This window comes from Stenella coeruleoalba (assembly GCF_951394435.1).
Source record: "Stenella coeruleoalba genome assembly, chromosome: 1".
Classification (NCBI taxonomy): Eukaryota; Metazoa; Chordata; class Mammalia; order Artiodactyla; family Delphinidae; genus Stenella; species Stenella coeruleoalba.
This window is the reverse complement of record NC_137169.1, coordinates 127851681-127875856: the sequence shown is the minus strand read 5'-3', so window position 1 is coordinate 127875856 and position 24176 is coordinate 127851681.

The following is a 24176-nucleotide window of genomic DNA, read 5'->3' as shown; positions in this document are numbered from 1 at the left end:
AAGTCCTAGCCAGAGCAACAGAGGAGAAAAATAAAAAAAAGTATCCAACTTGGAAAAGAAGAAGTAAACCTGTCATTTTTTGCAGATGACATGCTAGTACACATAGAAAAGTCTAAAGACGCAAACAGAAAACTGCTAAAACTCATCAATGAATTCAGTAAAGTTGCAGGATACAAAATTCTTACAGAGAAATCTGCTTCATTTCCATACACTATCAGTGATAGATCCGAAGGAGAAACTCAGGAAACAATCCCATTTATCACAGCATCAAATAGAAGAAAATAGTTTAGAAGTCAACCCACCTAAGGAGGGAAAAGAACCTTACTCCAAAAACTATAAGATATTGATGAAAGAAATTAAAGCCGACAAACACTGATGGAAAGAAAGACCTGTTCTTGATTGGGAAGAATCAATATTGTTAAAATTATCACCCTGTTCAGAACGATCTACAGATCCAATGAAATCCCTATCACATGACCAAGGGCATTTTTCGCAGAACTAGAACACAAAAAATTTAAATTTGTATGGAAACACAAAGGACCCTGAGTGACCAAAACAATCTTGGGAAAGAGGAGCGAAGCTGAAGGGATCACTCTCCCTGTCTTCAGACTATATTACCAGGCTACAGTAATCAAAACAGTATGGAATACTGGCAAAAAAACCCCAACATATAGATCAATGAAACAGGAAAGAAAGCACAGAAATAAACCATTCAGCTATGGTCAATTAATTTAAGACAAAGGAGGCAAGAATATACGATGGAGAAAATACCGTCTATTCCATAAGTGGTGCTGGGAAAACTGGACAGCTACATGTAAAGAATGAAAGTAGAACATCCTTAAGACCCTATCCCAAAATACACACAATATGAATTAAAAACCTAACTGGAGAACTGGATACTAAAAGACTCCCAGAGGAAAAGCTAGACAGAACACACTTGGACATAAATTGCAGCAATATCTTTCTAGTTTTGGCTCCTAGGGTAATGGAAATAAAAACAGAAATCAACAAATAGGACCTAATCAAACTCAAAAGTGTTGGCACAACAAAGGAAACCATAAACAAAAAGGAAAGACAACCTACAGACTGGGAGAAAATATTTGCAAATGAGGCAACTGACAAGGCCTTAGTTTCCAAAATACACAAACATCTCATACAACTGAACAACCAAAAAGCAAAGTGACCCAATCAAACAATGGGCAGAAGAACTACAACGACATTTCTCAAAAACATACAAATGGCCAAACGGGCACATGAAAAGATTCTCAACATCAGTAATTATTAAAGAAATGCAAATCAAAACTACAATGAGGCACCACCTCACAAAGGTCAGAATGGCCATCATTAAAATGTCTATACATACCAAATGCTGGAGAGGGTGTGGAGAAAAGGGAACCCTCCTACACTGTGCATAGGAATGTAAATTGGTGCAGCCGCTTTGGAAAACAGTATGGAGCTTATAGAAAAAACTAAAACTTGACTTGTCATATGCTCCAGCAACCCAGCTCCTGGGTATATAACCAGAGAACCTTCTAATTCAAGAAGGTACGTGAATCCCTATGTGCACAGCAGCACTATTAAGCATAGCCAAGACATGGAAGCAACCCAAATGTTCACTGACACATGAATGGCTAAAGCATTTGTGGTATATGTATACAATGGAATACTACTCAGCCATAACAAAGGATGAAATAATGCCATTTGCCGCAACATGAATGGAGCTAGAGATTATCACACTAAGTGAAGCAAGTCACAAAGAGAAGGAGAAATACCATATGTTATCACGTATATGTGGAATGAAAAATCTGACACAGAAGAACTTATCTACACAAAAGAAACAGACTCACAGACATAGAGAACAGAATGCTTGTTGCCAGGGAGAGGGGAGGCATGGAAGAGATGGATTTTGAGTTTGGGGTTAGCAGATGCAAACTATTATACATAGAATGGGGAAAGAACAAGGTCATGGAGAAAAGGCAACCCTCCTATACTCTTGAAGGAAATGTAAATTGGTACAGACAATATAGAGAACAGTATGGGGTTCCTTCGAAAACTTAAAGCAGAGCTACCATATGATCCAGCAAGCCCACTCCTGGGCATATATTCAGAGTACTACATAGTTCTAAAGGATACATGCCTCCCAATATTCATTGCAGCACTCTTTACAATAGTCAAGACACAGAAGCAACCAAAATGTCCATTGACAGAACAATGGATGAAGGAGATGTGGGACATATATACAATGGAATATTCCTCAGCCAACAAAAATAATGTAATGATGCCATTTACAGCAAGATGGATGGACCTGGAGATTATCCTACTAAGTGAAGTAAAAATATATACAATATTGCTTATATACGGAATGTAAAAAGAAATGACAGAAATGAACTTATTTACAAAAGAGAAACAGACTCACAGACATAGATTACACACTTATGGTTATCAGAGGGAATGGGGTGGGGGGAAGGGATAGATTGGGAGTTTAGGATTTACATGTACACACTCTCATATTCAAACAGATAACAAATAAGGACCTACTGTAGAGTACAGGGATTTTGCTCAATATTTTGTAATAACCCAAATGGGAATTAATATGAAAACGAAGAGGTACATGTTATAATGTATAACTGAATCACTTTGCTGCACACCTGCAACTAACACAGCATTGTTACTCACCGATATTCTAATATAAAATAAAAATTTGTAAAATCTAAATTAATTAATTAATTAATTTAGAGAAGGAACAAAGTCCTAGTGTATACCAGAGGAAATTGTATTCAATATCCTGTGATAAACCACACTGGACAAGAAAATGAGAAAGAATGCATAGACAGAAAGATAGATAGGTGTATAACAATCAATTTTCTATACAGCCAAAGTAACCAAACATTGTAAATCAACTATACTGCAAATAAATCAATCAAACAAAGACCTAGAGACAAATAAAAGCAAAAACACAATGACCCAAGACCTATGGGATGCAGCAAAAGCTGTTCTAAGAGGGAAGTTGTTAGTGATACAAGCTAACAAGAAGAAAAAGCTTCAATAAATGACGTAACTTTACACCTAAGGTAACTAGGGAAAAATGAACAAACAAAACCCCAACTTAGTCGAAGGAAAGAAACCATAATGATCTGAGCAGAAACTTATGAAATAGAGCCTCAAAAACAAACAACAAACAAAGAAAAGATCAATGAAACTAAAACCTGGTTCATTGAAAAGATAAACAATATTCATAATCCTTAGCCAGACTCATCAGGAGAAAAAGGCAGAGGGCCCAAACCAATAAATGTAGACATGAAAAAGAAGTTACAACTGACATCACAGATATACAAAGAACACTAAGAGACTACAATGAGCAACTATTTGCCAATAAAATGGAAAATCTACAGCAAATGAACACATTTTTACAGAGGTACAATCACCCAGAACTGAACCAGGAAGAACTGGAATATATGAACTGACCAATGACCACTCCTGAAATGGAATCAGTAATTTACAAAGTCCCAAGGAACAGAAACCCAGGACCAGATGGCTTCACAGGGAATTTCTACCATACATTTGGAGAAGAGTTAACACACATCCTTCTGCAAATCTTCCAAAAATTTGCAGAGGTAGGAGCACTTCTGAACTCATTCTATGAGGCCACAATCTCCGTGATTAAAACAAAAAACATAGACAAAAATATCACACACAGAAAAGATAATTACAGGCCCATATTACAGAGGAACATAACGCCAAAATCATGAACACAATACTAGCAAACAGAATCCATCAATACATTAAAAGGATTATACATCATGATCAAGTGGGATTTACCCCAGAGATGCAAGGATTTTTCAATATCCACAAATCAATCAGTGTGATACACCAATTGAACATAAAGAACATATGATCCTTTCTAGAGAGGGAGGGAAAGCTTTTGATAAAATTCAACATCTATTTATGATAAAACACAAAACTCTGTAGACGGTGAGCACAGAAGAAACATACCTCAATGTAATAAAGGTCATATAGGACAAACCCAGCACTAGTATCATACTTGATGGTGAAAAGCTGAAAGAATTTTCTCTAAGATAATGAACAACAAGATCATGAACATGCCCATTCTCACCACTTTTATATAACATAAGTATCAAAGTCCTAGCCAGAGCAACAGAGGAGAAAAATAAAAAAAAGAATCCAACTTGGAAAAGAAGAAGTAAACCTGTCATTTTTGGCAGATGACATGCTAGTACACATAGAAAAGCCTAAAGAGGCAAACAGAAAACTGCTAAAACTCATCAATGAATTCAGTAAAGTTGCAGGATACAAAATTCTTACAGAGAAATCTGCTTCATTTCCATACACTATCAGTGATAGATCCGAAGGAGAAACTCAGGAAACAATCCCATTTATCACAGCATCAAATAGAAGAAAATAGTTTAGAAGTCAACCCACCTAAGGAGGGAAAAGAACCTTACTCCAAAAACTATAAGATATTGATGAAAGAAATTAAAGCCGACAAACACTGATGGAAAGAAAGACCTGTTCTTGATTGGGAAGAATCAATATTGTTAAAATTATCACCCTGTTCAGAACGATCTACAGATCCAATGAAATCCCTATCACATGACCAAGGGCATTTTTCGCAGAACTAGAACACAAAAAATTTAAATTTGTATGGAAACACAAAGGACCCTGAGTGACCAAAACAATCTTGGGAAAGAGGAGCGAAGCTGAAGGGATCACTCTCCCTGTCTTCAGACTATATTACCAGGCTACAGTAATCAAAACAGTATGGAATACTGGCAAAAAAACCCCAACATATAGATCAATGAAACAGGAAAGAAAGCACAGAAATAAACCATTCAGCTATGGTCAATTAATTTAAGACAAAGGAGGCAAGAATATACGATGGAGAAAATACCGTCTATTCCATAAGTGGTGCTGGGAAAACTGGACAGCTACATGTAAAGAATGAAAGCAGAACATCCTTAAGACCCTATCCCAAAATAAACACACTATGAATTAAAAACCTAACTGGAGAACTGGATACTAAAAGACTCCCAGAGGAAAAGCTAGACAGAACACACTTGGACATAAATTGCAGCAATATCTTTCTAGTTTTGGCTCCTAGGGTAATGGAAATAAAAACAGAAATCAACAAATAGGACCTAATCAAACTCAAAAGTGTTGGCACAGCAAAGGAAACCATAAACAAAAAGGAAAGACAACGTACAGAGTGGGAGAAAATATTTGCAAATGAGGCAACTGACAAGGCCTTAGTTTCCAAAATACACAAACATCTCATACAACTGAACAACCAAAAAGCAAAGTGACCCAATCAAACAATGGGCAGAAGAACTACAACGACATTTCTCAAAAACATACAAATGGCCAAACGGGCACATGAAAAGATTCTCAACATCAGTAATTATTAAAGAAATGCAAATCAAAACTACAATGAGGCACCACCTCACAAAGGTCAGAATGGCCATCATTAAAATGTCTATACATACCAAATGCTGGAGAGGGTGTGGAGAAAAGGGAACCCTCCTACACTGTGCATAGGAATGTAAATTGGTGCAGCCGCTTTGGAAAACAGTATGGAGCTTATAGAAAAAACTAAAACTTGACTTGTCATATGCTCCAGCAACCCAGCTCCTGGGTATATAACCAGAGAACCTTCTAATTCAAGAAGGTACGTGAATCCCTATGTGCACAGCAGCACTATTAAGCATAGCCAAGACATGGAAGCAACCCAAATGTTCACTGACACATGAATGGCTAAAGCATTTGTGGTATATGTATACAATGGAATACTACTCAGCCATAACAAAGGATGAAATAATGCCATTTGCCGCAACATGAATGGAGCTAGAGATTATCACACTAAGTGAAGCAAGTCACAAAGAGAAGGAGAAATACCATATGTTATCACGTATATGTGGAATGAAAAATCTGACACAGAAGAACTTATCTACACAAAAGAAACAGACTCACAGACATAGAGAACAGAATGCTTGTTGCCAGGGAGAGGGGAGGCATGGAAGAGATGGATTTTGAGTTTGGGGTTAGCAGAAGCAAACTATTATACATAGAATGGGGCAAGAACAAGGTCATGGAGAAAAGGCAACCCTCCTATACTCTTGAAGGAAATGTAAATTGGTACAGACAATATAGAGAACAGTATGGGGTTCCTTAGAAAACTAAAAGCAGAGCTACCATATGATCCAGCAAGCCCACTCCTGGGCATATATTCAGATTACTACATAGTTCTAAAGGATACATGCCTCCCAATATTCATTGCAGCACTCTTTACAATAGTCAAGACACAGAAGCAACCAAAATGTCCATTGACAGAACAATGGATGAAGGAGATGCGGGACATATATACAATGGAATATTCCTCAGCCAACAAAAATAATGAAATGATGCCATTTACAGCAAGATGGATGGACCTGGAGATTATCCTACTAAGTGAAGTAAAAATATCATACAATATTGCTTATATACGGAATGTAAAAAGAAATGACAGAAATGAACTTATTTACAAAAGAGAAACAGACTCACAGACATAGATTACACACTTATGGTTATCAGAGGGAATGGGGTGGGGGGAAGGGATAGATTGGGAGTTTAGGATTTACATGTACACACTCTCGTATTCAAACAGATAACAAATAAGGACCTACTGTAGAGTACAGGGATTTTGCTCAATATTTTGTAATAACCCAAATGGGAATTAATATGAAAACGAAGAGGTACATGTTATAATGTATAACTGAATCACTTTGCTGCACGCCTGCAACTAACACAGCATTGTTACTCACCGATATTCTAATATAAAATAAAAATTTGTAAAATTTAAATTAATTAATTAATTAATTTAGAGAAGGAACAAAGTCCTAGTGTATACCAGAGGAAATTGTATTCAATATCCTGTGATAAACCACACTGGACAAGAAAATGAGAAAGACTGCATAGACAGAAAGATAGGTAGGTGTATAACAATCAATTTTCTATACAGCCAAAGTAACCAAACATTGTAAATCAACTATACTGCAAATAAATCAATCAAACAAAGACGTAGAGAGAATTAAAAGGAAAAACACAATGACCCAAGACCTATGGGATGCAGCAAAAGCTGTTCTAAGAGGGAAGTTGTTAGTGATACAAGCTAACAAGAAGAAAAAGCTTCAGTAAATGACGTAACTTTACACCTAAGGTAACTAGGGAAAAATGAACAAACAAAACCCCAACTTAGTCGAAGGAAAGAAACCATAATGATCTGAGCAGAAACTTATGAAATAGAGCCTCAAAAACAAACAACAAACAAAGAAAAGATCAATGAAACTAAAACCTGGTTCATTGAAAAGATAAACAATATTCATAATCCTTAGCCAGACTCATCAGGAGAAAAAGGCAGAGGGCCCAAACCAATAAATGTAGACATGAAAAAGAAGTTACAACTGACATCACAGATATACAAAGAACACTAAGAGACTACAATGAGCAACTATTTGCCAATAAAATGGAAAATCTACAGCAAATGAACACATTTTTACAGAGGTACAATCACCCAGAACTGAACCAGGAAGAACTGGAATATATGAACTGACCAATGACCACTCCTGAAATGGAATCAGTAATTTACAAAGTCCCAAGGAACAGAAACCCAGGACCAGATGGCTTCACAGGGAATTTCTACCATACATTTGGAGAAGAGTTAACACACATCCTTCTGCAAATCTTCCAAAAATTTGCAGAGGTAGGAGCACTTCTGAACTCATTCTATGAGGCCACAATCTCCATGATTAAAACAAAAAACATAGACAAAAATATCACACACAGAAAAGATAATTACAGGCCCATATCACAGAGGAACATAACGCCAAAATCATGAACACAATATTAGCAAACAGAATCCATCAATACATTAAAAGGATTATACATCATGATCAAGTGGGATTTACCCCAGAGATGCAAGGATTTTTCAATATCCACAAATCAATCAGTGTGATACACCAATTGAACATAAAGAACATATGATCCTTTCTAGAGAGGGAGGGAAAGCTTTTGATAAAATTCAACATCCATTTATGATAAAACACAAAACTCTGTAGACGGTGAGCACAGAAGAAACATACCTCAATGTAATAAAGGTCATATAGGACAAACCCAGCACTAGTATCATACTTGATGGTGAAAAGCTGAAAGAATTTTCTCTAAGATAATGAACAACAAGATCATGAACATGCCCATTCTCACCACTTTTATATAACATAAGTATCAAAGTCCTAGCCAGAGCAACAGAGGAGAAAAATAAAAAAAAGAATCCAACTTGGAAAAGAAGAAGTAAACCTGTCATTTTTGGCAGATGACATGCTAGTACACATAGAAAAGCCTAAAGAGGCAAACAGAAAACTGCTAAAACTCATCAATGAATTCAGTAAAGTTGCAGGATACAAAATTCTTACAGAGAAATCTGCTTCATTTCCATACACTATCAGTGATAGATCCGAAGGAGAAACTCAGGAAACAATCCCATTTATCACAGCATCAAATAGAAGAAAATAGTTTAGAAGTCAACCCACCTAAGGAGGGAAAAGAACCTTACTCCAAAAACTATAAGATATTGATGAAAGAAATTAAAGCCGACAAACACTGATGGAAAGAAAGACCTGTTCTTGATTGGGAAGAATCAATATTGTTAAAATTATCACCCTGTTCAGAACGATCTACAGATCCAATGAAATCCCTATCACATGACCAAGGGCATTTTTCGCAGAACTAGAACACAAAAAATTTAAATTTGTATGGAAACACAAAGGACCCTGAGTGACCAAAACAATCTTGGGAAAGAGGAGCGAAGCTGAAGGGATCACTCTCCCTGTCTTCAGACTATATTACCAGGCTACAGTAATCAAAACAGTATGGAATACTGGCAAAAAAACCCCAACATATAGATCAATGAAACAGGAAAGAAAGCACAGAAATAAACCATTCAGCTATGGTCAATTAATTTAAGACAAAGGAGGCAAGAATATACGATGGAGAAAATACCGTCTATTCCATAAGTGGTGCTGGGAAAACTGGACAGCTACATGTAAAGAATGAAAGTAGAACATCCTTAAGACCCTATCCCAAAATAAACACACTATGAATTAAAAACCTCACTGGAGAACTGGATACTAAAAGACTCCCAGAGGAAAAGCTAGACAGAACACACTTGGACATAAATTGCAGCAATATCTTTCTAGTTTTGGCTCCTAGGGTAATGGAAATAAAAACAGAAATCAACAAAGAGGACCTAATCAAACTCAAAAGTGTTGGCACAGCAAAGGAAACCATAAACAAAAAGGAAAGACAACCTACAGACTGGGAGAAAATATTTGCAAATGAGGCAACTGACAAGGCCTTAGTTTCCAAAATACACAAACATCTCATACAACTGAACAACCAAAAAGCAAAGTGACCCAATCAAACAATGGGCAGAAGAACTACAACGACATTTCTCAAACACATACAAATGGCCAAACGGGCACATGAAAAGATTCTCAACATCAGTAATTATTAAAGAAATGCAAATCAAAACTACAATGAGGCACCACCTCACAAAGGTCAGAATGGCCATCATTAAAATGTCTATACATACCAAATGCTGGAGAGGGTGTGGAGAAAAGGGAACCCTCCTACACTGTGCATAGGAATGTAAATTGGTGCAGCCGCTTTGGAAAACAGTATGGAACGTATAGAAAAAACTAAAACTTGACTTGTCATATGTTCCAGCAACCCAGCTCCTGGGTATATAAGCAGAGAACCTTCTAATTCAAGAAGGTACGTGAATCCCTATGTGCACAGCAGCACTGTTAAGCATAGCCAAGACATGGAAGCAACCCAAATGTTCACTGACACATGAATGGCTAAAGCATTTGTGGTATATGTATACAATGGAATACTACTCAGCCATAACAAAGGATGAAATAATGCCATTGGCCGCAACATGAATGGAGCTAGAGATTATCACACTAAGTGAAGCAAGTCACAAAGAGAAGGAGAAATACCATATGTTATCACGTATATGTGGAATGAAAAATCTGACACAGAAGAACTTATCTACACAAAAGAAACAGACTCACAGACATAGAGAACAGAATGCTTGTTGCCAGGGAGAGGGGAGGCATGGAAGAGATGGATTTTGAGTTTGGGGTTAGCAGATGCAAACTATTACACATAGAATGGGGAAAGAACAAGGTCATGGAGAAAAGGCAACCCTCCTATACTCTTGAAGGAAATGTAAATTGGTACAGAGACTGTAGAGAACAGTATGGGGTTTTTTAGAAAACTAAAAGCAGAGCTACCATATGATCCAGCAAGCCCACTCCTGGGCATATATTCAGAGTACTACATAGTTCTAAAGGATACATGCCTCCCAATATTCATTGCAGCACTCTTTACAATAGTCAAGACACAGAAGCAACCAAAATGTCCATTGACAGAACAATGGATGAAGGAGATGCGGGACATATATACAATGGAATATTCCTCAGACAACAAAAATAATGAAATGATGCCATTTACAGCAAGATGGATGGACCTGGAGATTATCCTACTAAGTGAAGTAAAAATATCATACAATATTGCTTATATACGGAATGTAAAAAGAAATGACAGAAATGAACTTATTTACAAAAGAGAAACAGACTCACAGACATAGATTACACACTTATGGTTATCAGAGGGAATGGGGTGGGGGGAAGGGATAGATTGGGAGTTTAGGATTTACATGTACACACTCTCGTATTCAAACAGATAACAAATAAGGACCTACTGTAGAGTACAGGGATTTTGCTCAATATTTTGTAATAACCCAAATGGGAATTAATATGAAAACGAAGAGGTACATGTTACAATGTATAACTGAATCACTTTGCTGCACGCCTGCAACTAACACAGCATTGTTACTCACCGATATTCTAATATAAAATAAAAATTTGTAAAATTTAAATTAATTAATTAATTAATTTAGAGAAGGAACAAAGTCCTAGTGTATACCAGAGGAAATTGTATTCAATATCCTGTGATAAACCACACTGGACAAGAAAATGAGAAAGACTGCATAGACAGAAAGATAGGTAGGTGTATAACAATCAATTTTCTATACAGCCAAAGTAACCAAACATTGTAAATCAACTATACTGCAAATAAATCAATCAAACAAAGACGTAGAGAGAATTAAAAGGAAAAACACAATGACCCAAGACCTATGGGATGCAGCAAAAGCTGTTCTAAGAGGGAAGTTGTTAGTGATACAAGCTAACAAGAAGAAAAAGCTTCAATAAATGACGTAACTTTACACCTAAGGTAACTAGGGAAAAATGAACAAACAAAACCCCAACTTAGTCGAAGGAAAGAAACCATAATGATCTGAGCAGAAACTTATGAAATAGAGCCTCAAAAACAAACAACAAACAAAGAAAAGATCAATGAAACTAAAACCTGGTTCATTGAAAAGATAAACAATATTCATAATCCTTAGCCAGACTCATCAGGAGAAAAAGGCAGAGGGCCCAAACCAATAAATGTAGACATGAAAAAGACGTTACAACTGACAGCACAGATATACAAAGAACACTAAGAGACTACAATGAGCAACTATTTGCCAATAAAATGGAAAATCTACAGCAAATGAACACATTTTTACAGAGGTACAATCACCCAGAACTGAACCAGGAAGAACTGGAATATATGAACTGACCAATGACCACTCCTGAAATGGAATCAGTAATTTACAAAGTCCCAAGGAACAGAAACCCAGGACCAGATGGCTTCACAGGGAATTTCTACCATACATTTGGAGAAGAGTTAACACACATCCTTCTGCAAATCTTCCAAAAATTTGCAGAGGTAGGAGCACTTCTGAACTCATTCTATGAGGCCACAATCTCCGTGATTAAAACAAAAAACATAGACAAAAATATCACACACAGAAAAGATAATTACAGGACCATATCACAGAGGAACATAACGCCAAAATCATGAACACAATATTAGCAAACAGAATCCATCAATACATTAAAAGGATTATACATCATGATCAAGTGGGATTTACCCCAGAGATGCAAGGATTTTTCAATATCCACAAATCAATCAGTGTGATACACCAATTGAACATAAAGAACATATGATCCTTTCTAGAGAGGGAGGGAAAGCTTTGAACAAAATTCAACATCCATCTATGATAAAAAACAAAACAAAACTCTGTAGACGGTGAGCACAGAAGAAACATACCTCAATGTAATAAAGGTCATATAGGACAAACCCAGCACTAGTATCATACTTGATGGTGAAAAGCTGAAAGAATTTTCTCTAAGATAATGAACAACAAGATCATGAACATGCCCATTCTCACCACTTTTATATAACATAAGTATCAAAGTCCTAGCCAGAGCAACAGAGGAGAAAAATTAAAAAAAGAATCCAACTTGGAAAAGAAGAAGTAAACCTGTCATTTTTGGCAGATGACATGCTAGTACACATAGAAAAGTCTAAAGAGGCAAACAGAAAACTGCTAAAACTCATCAATGAATTCAGTAAAGTTGCAGGATACAAAATTCTTACAGAGAAATCTGCTTCATTTCCATACACTATCAGTGATAGATCCGAAAGAGAAACTCAGGAAAAAATCCCATTTATCACAGCATCAAATAGAAGAAAATAGTTTAGAAATCAACCCACCTAAGGAGGGAAAAGAACTTTACTCCAAAAACTATAAGATATTGATGAAAGAAATTAAAGCCGACAAACACTGATGGAAAGAAAGACCTGTTCTTGATTGGGAAGAATCAATATTGTTAAAATTATCACCCTGTTCAGAACGATCTACAGATCCAATGAAATCCCTATCACATGACCAAGGGCATTTTTCGCAGAACTAAAACACAAAAAATTTAAATTTGTATGGAAACACAAAGGACCCTGAGTGACCAAAACAATCTTGGGAAAGAGGAGCGAAGCTGAAGGGATCACTCTCCCTGTCTTCCGACTATATTACCAGGCTACAGTAATCAAAACAGTATGGAATACTGGCAAAAAAACCCCAACATATAGATCAATGAAACAGGAAAGAAAGCACAGAAATAAACCATTCAGCTATGGTCAATTAATTTAAGACAAAGGAGGTAAGAATATACGATGGAGAAAATACCGTCTATTCCATAAGTGGTGCTGGGAAAACTGGACAGCTACATGTAAAGAATGAAAGTAGAACATCCTTAAGACCCTATCCCAAAATAAACACACTATGAATTAAAAACCTCACTGGAGAACTGGATACTAAAAGACTCCCAGAGGAAAAGCTAGACAGAACACACTTGGACATAAATTGCAGCAATATCTTTCTAGTTTTGGCTCCTAGGGTAATGGAAATAAAAACAGAAATCAACAAATAGGATCTAATCAAACTCAAAAGTGTTGGCACAGCAAAGGAAACCATAAACAAAAAGGAAAGACAACCTACAGACTGGGAGAAAATATTTGCAAATGAGGCAACTGACAAGGCCTTAATTTCCAAAATATACAAACATCTCATACAACTGAACAACAAAAAGCAAAGTGACCCAATCAAACAATGGGCAGAAGAACTACAATGACATTTCTCAAACACATACAAATGGCCAAACGGGCACATGAAAAGATTCTCAACATCAGTAATTATTAAAGAAATGCAAATCAAAACTACAATGAGGCACCACCTCACAAAGGTCAGAATGGCCATCATTAAAATGTCTATACATACCAAATGCTGGAGAGGGTGTGGAGAAAAGGGAACCCTCCTACACTGTGCATAGGAATGTAAATTGGTGCAGCCGCTTTGGAAAACAGTATGGAGCTTATAGAAAAAACTAAAACTTGACTTGTCATATGCTCCAGCAACCCAGCTCCTGGGTATATAACCAGAGAACCTTCTAATTCAAGAAGGTACGTGAATCCCTATGTGCACAGCAGCACTGTTAAGCATAGCCAAGACATGGAAGCAACCCAAATGTTCACTGACACATGAATGGCTAAAGCATTTGTGGTATATGTATACAATGGAATACTACTCAGCCATAACAAAGGATGAAATAATGCCATTTGCCGCAACATGAATGGAGCTAGAGATTATCACACTAAGTGAAGCAAGTCACAAAGAGAAGGAGAAATACCATATGTTATCACGTATATGTGGAATGAAAAATCTGACACAGAAGAACTTATCTACACAAAAGAAACAGACTCACAGACATAGAGAACAGAATGCTTGTTGCCAGGGAGAGGGGAGGCATGGAAGAGATGGATTTTGAGTTTGGGGTTAGCAGAAGCAAACTATTATACATAGAATGGGGCAAGAACAAGGTCATGGAGAAAAGGCAACCCTCCTATACTCTTGAAGGAAATGTAAATTGGTACAGAGACTGTAGAGAACAGTATGGGGTTCCTTAGAAAACTAAAAGCAGAGCTACCATATGATCCAGCAAGCCCACTCCTGGGCATATATTCAGATTACTACATAGTTCTAAAGGATACATGCCTCCCAATATTCATTGCAGCACTCTTTACAATAGTCAAGACACAGAAGCAACCAAAATGTCCATTGACAGAACAATGGATGAAGGAGATGCGGGACATATATACAATGGAATATTCCTCAGACAACAAAAATAATGAAATGATGCCATTTACAGCAAGATGGATGGACCTGGAGATTATCCTACTAAGTGAAGTAAAAATATCATACAATATTGCTTATATACGGAATATAAAAAGAAATGACAGAAATGAACTTATTTACAAAAGAGAAACAGACTCACAGACATAGATTACACACATATGGTTATCAGAGGGAATGGGGTGGGGGGAAGGGATAGATTGGGAGTTTAGGATTTACATGTACACACTCTCGTATTCAAACAGATAACAAATAAGGACCTACTGTAGAGTACAGGGATTTTGCTCAATATTTTGTAATAACCCAAATGGGAATTAATATGAAAACGAAGAGGTACATGTTATAATGTATAACTGAATCACTTTGCTGCACGCCTGCAACTAACACAGCATTGTTACTCACCGATATTCTAATATAAAATAAAAATTTGTAAAATTTAAATTAATTAATTAATTAATTTAGAGAAGGAACAAAGTCCTAGTGTATACCAGAGGAAATTGTATTCAATATCCTGTGATAAACCACACTGGACAAGAAAATGAGAAAGACTGCATAGACAGAAAGATAGGTAGGTGTATAACAATCAATTTTCTATACAGCCAAAGTAACCAAACATTGTAAATCAACTATACTGCAAATAAATCAATCAAACAAAGACCTAGAGACAAATAAAAGCAAAAACACAATGACCCAAGACCTATGGGATCCAGCAAAAGCTGTTCTAAGAGGGAAGTTGTTAGTGATACAAGCTAACAAGAAGAAAAAGCTTCAATAAATGACGTAACTTTACACCTAAGGTAACTAGGGAAAAATGAACAAACAAAACCCCAACTTAGTCGAAGGAAAGAAACCATAATGATCTGAGCAGAAACTTATGAAATAGAGCCTCAAAAACAAACAACAAACAAAGAAAAGATCAATGAAACTAAAACCTGGTTCATTGAAAAGATAAACAATATTCATAATCCTTAGCCAGACTCATCAGGAGAAAAAGGCAGAGGGCCCAAACCAATAAATGTAGACATGAAAAAGAAGTTACAACTGACATCACAGATATACAAAGAACACTAAGAGACTACAATGAGCAACTATTTGCCAATAAAATGGAAAATCTACAGCAAATGAACACATTTTTACAGAGGTACAATCACCCAGAACTGAACCAGGAAGAACTGGAATATATGAACTGACCAATGACCACCCCTGAAATGGAATCAGTAATTTACAAAGTCCCAAGGAACAGAAACCCAGGACCAGATGGCTTCACAGGGAATTTCTACCATACATTTGGAGAAGAGTTAACACACATCCTTCTGCAAATCTTCCAAAAATTTGCAGAGGTAGGAGCACTTCTGAACTCATTCTATGAGGCCACAATCTCCGTGATTAAAACAAAAAACATAGACAAAAATATCACACACAGAAAAGATAATTACAGGCCCATATCACAGAGGAACATAACGCCAAAATCATGAACACAATATTAGCAAACAGAATCCATCAATACATTAAAAGGATTATACATCATGATCAAGTGGGATTTACCCCAGAGATGCAAGGATTTTTCAATATCCACAAATCAATCAGTGTGATACACCAATTGAACATAAAGAACATATGATCCTTTCTAGAGAGGGAGGGAAAGCTTTTGATAAAATTCAACATCCATTTATGATAAAACACAAAACTCTGTAGACGGTGAGCACAGAAGAAACATACCTCAATGTAATAAAGGTCATATAGGACAAACCCAGCACTAGTATCATACTTGATGGTGAAAAGCTGAAAGAATTTTCTCTAAGATAATGAACAACAAGATCATGAACATGCCCATTCTCACCACTTTTATATAACATAAGTATCAAAGTCCTAGCCAGAGCAACAGAGGAGAAAAATTAAAAAAAGAATCCAACTTGGAAAAGAAGAAGTAAACCTGTCATTTTTGGCAGATGACATGCTAGTACACATAGAAAAGCCTAAAGAGGCAAACAGAAAACTGCTAAAACTCATCAATGAATTCAGTAAAGTTGCAGGATACAAAATTCTTACAGAGAAATCTGCTTCATTTCCATACACTATCAGTGATAGATCCGAAGGAGAAACTCAGGAAACAATCCCATTTATCACAGCATCAAATAGAAGAAAATAGTTTAGAAGTCAACCCACCTAAGGAGGGAAAAGAACCTTACTCCAAAAACTATAAGATATTGATGAAAGAAATTAAAGCCGACAAACACTGATGGAAAGAAAGACCTGTTCTTGATTGGGAAGAATCAATATTGTTAAAATTATCACCCTGTTCAGAACGATCTACAGATCCAATGAAATCCCTATCACATGACCAAGGGCATTTTTCGCAGAACTAGAACACAAAAAATTTAAATTTGTATGGAAACACAAAGGACCCTGAGTGACCAAAACAATCTTGGGAAAGAGGAGCGAAGCTGAAGGGATCACTCTCCCTGTCTTCAGACTATATTACCAGGCTACAGTAATCAAAACAGTATGGAATACTGGCAAAAAAACCCCAACATATAGATCAATGAAACAGGAAAGAAAGCACAGAAATAAACCATTCAGCTATGGTCAATTAATTTAAGACAAAGGAGGCAAGAATATACGATGGAGAAAATACCGTCTATTCCATAAGTGGTGCTGGGAAAACTGGACAGCTACATGTAAAGAATGAAAGTAGAACATCCTTAAGACCCTATCCCAAAATAAACACACTATGAATTAAAAACCTCACTGGAGAACTGGATACTAAAAGACTCCCAGAGGAAAAGCTAGACAGAACACACTTGGACATAAATTGCAGCAATATCTTTCTAGTTTTGGCTCCTAGGGTAATGGAAATAAAAACAGAAATCAACAAATAGGACCTAATCAAACTCAAAAGTGTTGGCACAGCAAAGAAAACCATAAACAAAAAGGAAAGACAACCTACAGACTGGGAGAAAATATTTGCAAATGAGGCAACTGACAAGGCCTTAGTTTCCAAAATACACAAACATCTCATACAACTGAACAACCAAAAAGCAATGTGACCCAATTAAACAATGGGCAGAAGAACTACAACGACATTTCTCAAACACATACAAATGGCCAAACGGGCACATGAAAAGATTCTCAACATCAGTAATTATTAAAGAAATGCAAATCAAAACTACAATGAGGCACCACCTCACAAAGGTCAGAATGGCCATCATTAAAATGTCTATACATACCAAATGCTGGAGAGGGTGTGGAGAAAAGGGAACCCTCCTACACTGTGCATAGGAATGTAAATTGGTGCAGCCGCTTTGGAAAACAGTATGGAGCTTATAGAAAAAACTAAAACTTGACTTGTCATATGTTCCAGCAACCCAGCTCCTGGGTATATAAGCAGAGAACCTTCTAATTCAAGAAGGTACGTGAATCCCTATGTGCACAGCAGCACTGTTAAGCATAGCCAAGACATGGAAGCAACCCAAATGTTCACTGACACATGAATGGCTAAAGCATTTGTGGTATATGTATACAATGGAATACTACTCAGCCATAACAAAGGATGAAATAATGCCATTGGCCGCAACATGAATGGAGCTAGAGATTATCACACTAAGTGAAGCAAGTCACAAAGAGAAGGAGAAATACCATATGTTATCACGTATATGTGGAATGAAAAATCTGACACAGAAGAACTTATCTACACAAAAGAAACAGACTCACAGACATAGAGAACAGAATGCTTGTTGCCAGGGAGAGGGGAGGCATGGAAGAGATGGATTTTGAGTTTGGGGTTAGCAGATGCAAACTATTACACATAGAATGGGGAAAGAACAAGGTCATGGAGAAAAGGCAACCCTCCTATACTCTTGAAGGAAATGTAAATTGGTACAGAGACTGTAGAGAACAGTATGGGGTTCTTTAGAAAACTAAAAGCAGAGCTACCATATGATCCAGCAAGCCCACTCCTGGGCATATATTCAGAGTACTACATAGTTCTAAAGGATACATGCCTCCCAATATTCATTGCAGCACTCTTTACAATAGTCAAGACACAGAAGCAACCAAAATGTCCATTGACAGAACAATGGATGAAGGAGATGCGGGACATATATACAATGGAATATTCCTCAGACAACAAAAATAATGAAATGATGCCATTTACAGCAAGATGGATGGACCTGGAGATTATCCTACTAAGTGAAGTAAAAATATCATACAATATTGCTTATATACGGAATGTAAAAAGAAATGACAGAAATGAACTTATTTACAAAAGAGAAACAGACTCACAGACATAGATTACACACATATGGTTATCAGAGGGAATGGGGTGGGGGGAAGGGATAGATTGGGAGTTTAGGATTTACATGTACACACTCTCGTATTCAAACAGATAACAAATAAGGACCTACTGTAGAGTACAGGGATTTTGCTCAATATTTTGTAATAACCCAAATGGGAATTAATATGAAAACGAAGAGGTACATGTTATAATGTATAACTGAATCACTTTGCTGCACGCCTGCAACTAACACAGCATTGTTACTCACCGATATTCTAATATAAAATAAAAATTTGTAAAATTTAAATTAATTAATTAATTAATTTAGAGAAGGAACAAAGTCCTAGTGTATACCAGAGGAAATTGTATTCAATATCCTGTGATAAACCACACTGGACAAGAAAATGAGAAAGACTGCATAGACAGAAAGATAGGTAGGTGTATAACAATCAATTTTCTATACAGCCAAAGTAACCAAACATTGTAAATCAACTATACTGCAAATAAATCAATCAAACAAAGACCTAGAGACAAATAAAAGCAAAAACACAATGACCCAAGACCTATGGGATGCAGCAAAAGCTGTTCTAAGAGGGAAGTTGTTAGTGATACAAGCTAACAAGAAGAAAAAGCTTCAATAAATGACGTAACTTTACACCTAAGGTAACTAGGGAAAAATGAACAAACAAAACCCCAACTTAGTCGAAGGAAAGAAACCATAATGATCTGAGCAGAAACTTATGAAATAGAGCCTCAAAAACAAACAACAAACAAAGAAAAGATCAATGAAACTAAAACCTGGTTCATTGAAAAGATAAACAATATTCATAATCCTTAGCCAGACTCATCAGGAGAAAAAGGCAGAGGGCCCAAACCAATAAATGTAGACATGAAAAAGAAGTTACAACTGACATCACAGATATACAAAGAACACTAAGAGACTACAATGAGCAACTATTTGCCAATAAAATGGAAAATCTACAGCAAATGAACACATTTTTACAGAGGTACAATCACCCAGAACTGAACCAGGAAGAACTGGAATATATGAACTGACCAATGACCACCCCTGAAATGGAATCAGTAATTTACAAAGTCCCAAGGAACAGAAACCCAGGACCAGATGGCTTCACAGGGAATTTCTACCATACATTTGGAGAAGAGTTAACACACATCCTTCTGCAAATCTTCCAAAAATTTGCAGAGGTAGGAGCACTTCTGAACTCATTCTATGAGGCCACAATCTCCGTGATTAAAACAAAAAACATAGACAAAAATATCACACACAGAAAAGATAATTACAGGCCCATATCACAGAGGAACATAACGCCAAAATCATGAACACAATATTAGCAAACAGAATCCATCAATACATTAAAAGGATTATACATCATGATCAAGTGGGATTTACCCCAGAGATGCAAGGATTTTTCAATATCCACAAATCAATCAGTGTGATACACCAATTGAACATAAAGAACATATGATCCTTTCTAGAGAGGGAGGGAAAGCTTTTGATAAAATTCAACATCCATTTATGATAAAACACAAAACTCTGTAGACGGTGAGCACAGAAGAAACATACCTCAATGTAATAAAGGTCATATAGGACAAACCCAGCACTAGTATCATACTTGATGGTGAAAAGCTGAAAGAATTTTCTCTAAGATAATGAACAACAAGATCATGAACATGCCCATTCTCACCACTTTTATATAACATAAGTATCAAAGTCCTAGCCAGAGCAACAGAGGAGAAAAATTAAAAAAAGAATCCAACTTGGAAAAGAAGAAGTAAACCTGTCATTTTTGGCAGATGACATGCTAGTACACATAGAAAAGCCTAAAGAGGCAAACAGAAAACTGCTAAAACTCATCAATGAATTCAGTAAAGTTGCAGGATACAAAATTCTTACAGAGAAATCTGCTTCATTTCCATACACTATCAGTGATAGATCCGAAGGAGAAACTCAGGAAACAATCCCATTTATCACAGCATCAAATAGAAGAAAATAGTTTAGAAGTCAACCCACCTAAGGAGGGAAAAGAACCTTACTCCAAAAACTATAAGATATTGATGAAAGAAATTAAAGCCGACAAACACTGATGGAAAGAAAGACCTGTTCTTGATTGGGAAGAATCAATATTGTTAAAATTATCACCCTGTTCAGAACGATCTACAGATCCAATGAAATCCCTATCACATGACCAAGGGCATTTTTCGCAGAACTAGAACACAAAAAATTTAAATTTGTATGGAAACACAAAGGACCCTGAGTGACCAAAACAATCTTGGGAAAGAGGAGCGAAGCTGAAGGGATCACTCTCCCTGTCTTCAGACTATATTACCAGGCTACAGTAATCAAAACAGTATGGAATACTGGCAAAAAAACCCCAACATATAGATCAATGAAACAGGAAAGAAAGCACAGAAATAAACCATTCAGCTATGGTCAATTAATTTAAGACAAAGGAGGCAAGAATATACGATGGAGAAAATACCGTCTATTCCATAAGTGGTGCTGGGAAAACTGGACAGCTACATGTAAAGAATGAAAGTAGAACATCCTTAAGACCCTATCCCAAAATAAACACACTATGAATTAAAAACCTCACTGGAGAACTGGATACTAAAAGACTCCCAGAGGAAAAGCTAGACAGAACACACTTGGACATAAATTGCAGCAATATCTTTCTAGTTTTGGCTCCTAGGGTAATGGAAATAAAAACAGAAATCAACAAATAGGACCTAATCAAACTCAAAAGTGTTGGCACAGCAAAGAAAACCATAAACAAAAAGGAAAGACAACCTACAGACTGGGAGAAAATATTTGCAAATGAGGCAACTGACAAGGCCTTAGTTTCCAAAATACACAAACATCTCATACAACTGAACAACCAAAAAGCAATGTGACCCAATTAAACAATGGGCAGAAGAACTACAACGACATTTCTCAAACACATACAAATGGCCAAACGGGCACATGAAAAGATTCTCAACATCAGTAATTATTAAAGAAATGCAAATCAAAACTACAATGAGGCACCACCTCACAAAGGTCAGAATGGCCATCATTAAAATGTCTATACATACCAAATGCTGGAGAGGGTGTGGAGAAAAGGGAACCCTCCTACACTGTGCATAGGAATGTAAATTGGTGCAGCCGCTTTGGAAAACAGTATGGAGCTTATAGAAAAAACTAAAACTTGACTTGTCATATGTTCCAGCAACCCAGCTCCTGGGTATATAAGCAGAGAACCTTCTAATTCAAGAAGGTACGTGAATCCCTATGTGCACAGCAGCACTGTTAAGCATAGCCAAGACATGGAAGCAACCCAAATGTTCACTGACACATGAATGGCTAAAGCATTTGTGGTATATGTATACAATGGAATACTACTCAGCCATAACAAAGGATGAAATAATGCCATTGGCCGCAACATGAATGGAGCTAGAGATTATCACACTAAGTGAAGCAAGTCACAAAGAGAAGGAGAAATACCATATGTTATCACGTATATGTGGAATGAAAAATCTGACACAGAAGAACTTATCTACACAAAAGAAACAGACTCACAGACATAGAGAACAGAATGCTTGTTGCCAGGGAGAGGGGAGGCATGGAAGAGATGGATTTTGAGTTTGGGGTTAGCAGATGCAAACTATTACACATAGAATGGGGAAAGAACAAGGTCATGGAGAAAAGGCAACCCTCCTATACTCTTGAAGGAAATGTAAATTGGTACAGAGACTGTAGAGAACAGTATGGGGTTCTTTAGAAAACTAAAAGCAGAGCTACCATATGATCCAGCAAGCCCACTCCTGGGCATATATTCAGAGTACTACATAGTTCTAAAGGATACATGCCTCCCAATATTCATTGCAGCACTCTTTACAATAGTCAAGACACAGAAGCAACCAAAATGTCCATTGACAGAACAATGGATGAAGGAGATGCGGGACATATATACAATGGAATATTCCTCAGACAACAAAAATAATGAAATGATGCCATTTACAGCAAGATGGATGGACCTGGAGATTATCCTACTAAGTGAAGTAAAAATATCATACAATATTGCTTATATACGGAATGTAAAAAGAAATGACAGAAATGAACTTATTTACAAAAGAGAAACAGACTCACAGACATAGATTACACACATATGGTTATCAGAGGGAATGGGGTGGGGGGAAGGGATAGATTGGGAGTTTAGGATTTACATGTACACACTCTCGTATTCAAACAGATAACAAATAAGGACCTACTGTAGAGTACAGGGATTTTGCTCAATATTTTGTAATAACCCAAATGGGAATTAATATGAAAACGAAGAGGTACATGTTATAATGTATAACTGAATCACTTTGCTGCACGCCTGCAACTAACACAGCATTGTTACTCACCGATATTCTAATATAAAATAAAAATTTGTAAAATTTAAATTAATTAATTAATTAATTTAGAGAAGGAACAAAGTCCTAGTGTATACCAGAGGAAATTGTATTCAATATCCTGTGATAAACCACACTGGACAAGAAAATGAGAAAGACTGCATAGACAGAAAGATAGGTAGGTGTATAACAATCAATTTTCTATACAGCCAAAGTAACCAAACATTGTAAATCAACTATACTGCAAATAAATCAATCAAACAAAGACCTAGAGACAAATAAAAGCAAAAACACAATGACCCAAGACCTATGGGATCCAGCAAAAGCTGTTCTAAGAGGGAAGTTGTTAGTGATACAAGCTAACAAGAAGAAAAAGCTTCAATAAATGACGTAACTTTACACCTAAGGTAACTAGGGAAAAATGAACAAACAAAACCCCAACTTAGTCGAAGGAAAGAAACCATAATGATCTGAGCAGAAACTTATGAAATAGAGCCTCAAAAACAAACAACAAACAAAGAAAAGATCAATGAAACTAAAACCTGGTTCATTGAAAAGATAAACAATATTCATAATCCTTAGCCAGACTCATCAGGAGAAAAAGGCAGAGGGCCCAAACCAATAAATGTAGACATGAAAAAGAAGTTACAACTGACATCACAGATATACAAAGAACACTAAGAGACTACAATGAGCAACTATTTGCCAATAAAATGGAAAATCTACAGCAAATGAACACATTTTTACAGAGGTACAATCACCCAGAACTGAACCAGGAAGAACTGGAATATATGAACTGACCAATGACCACTC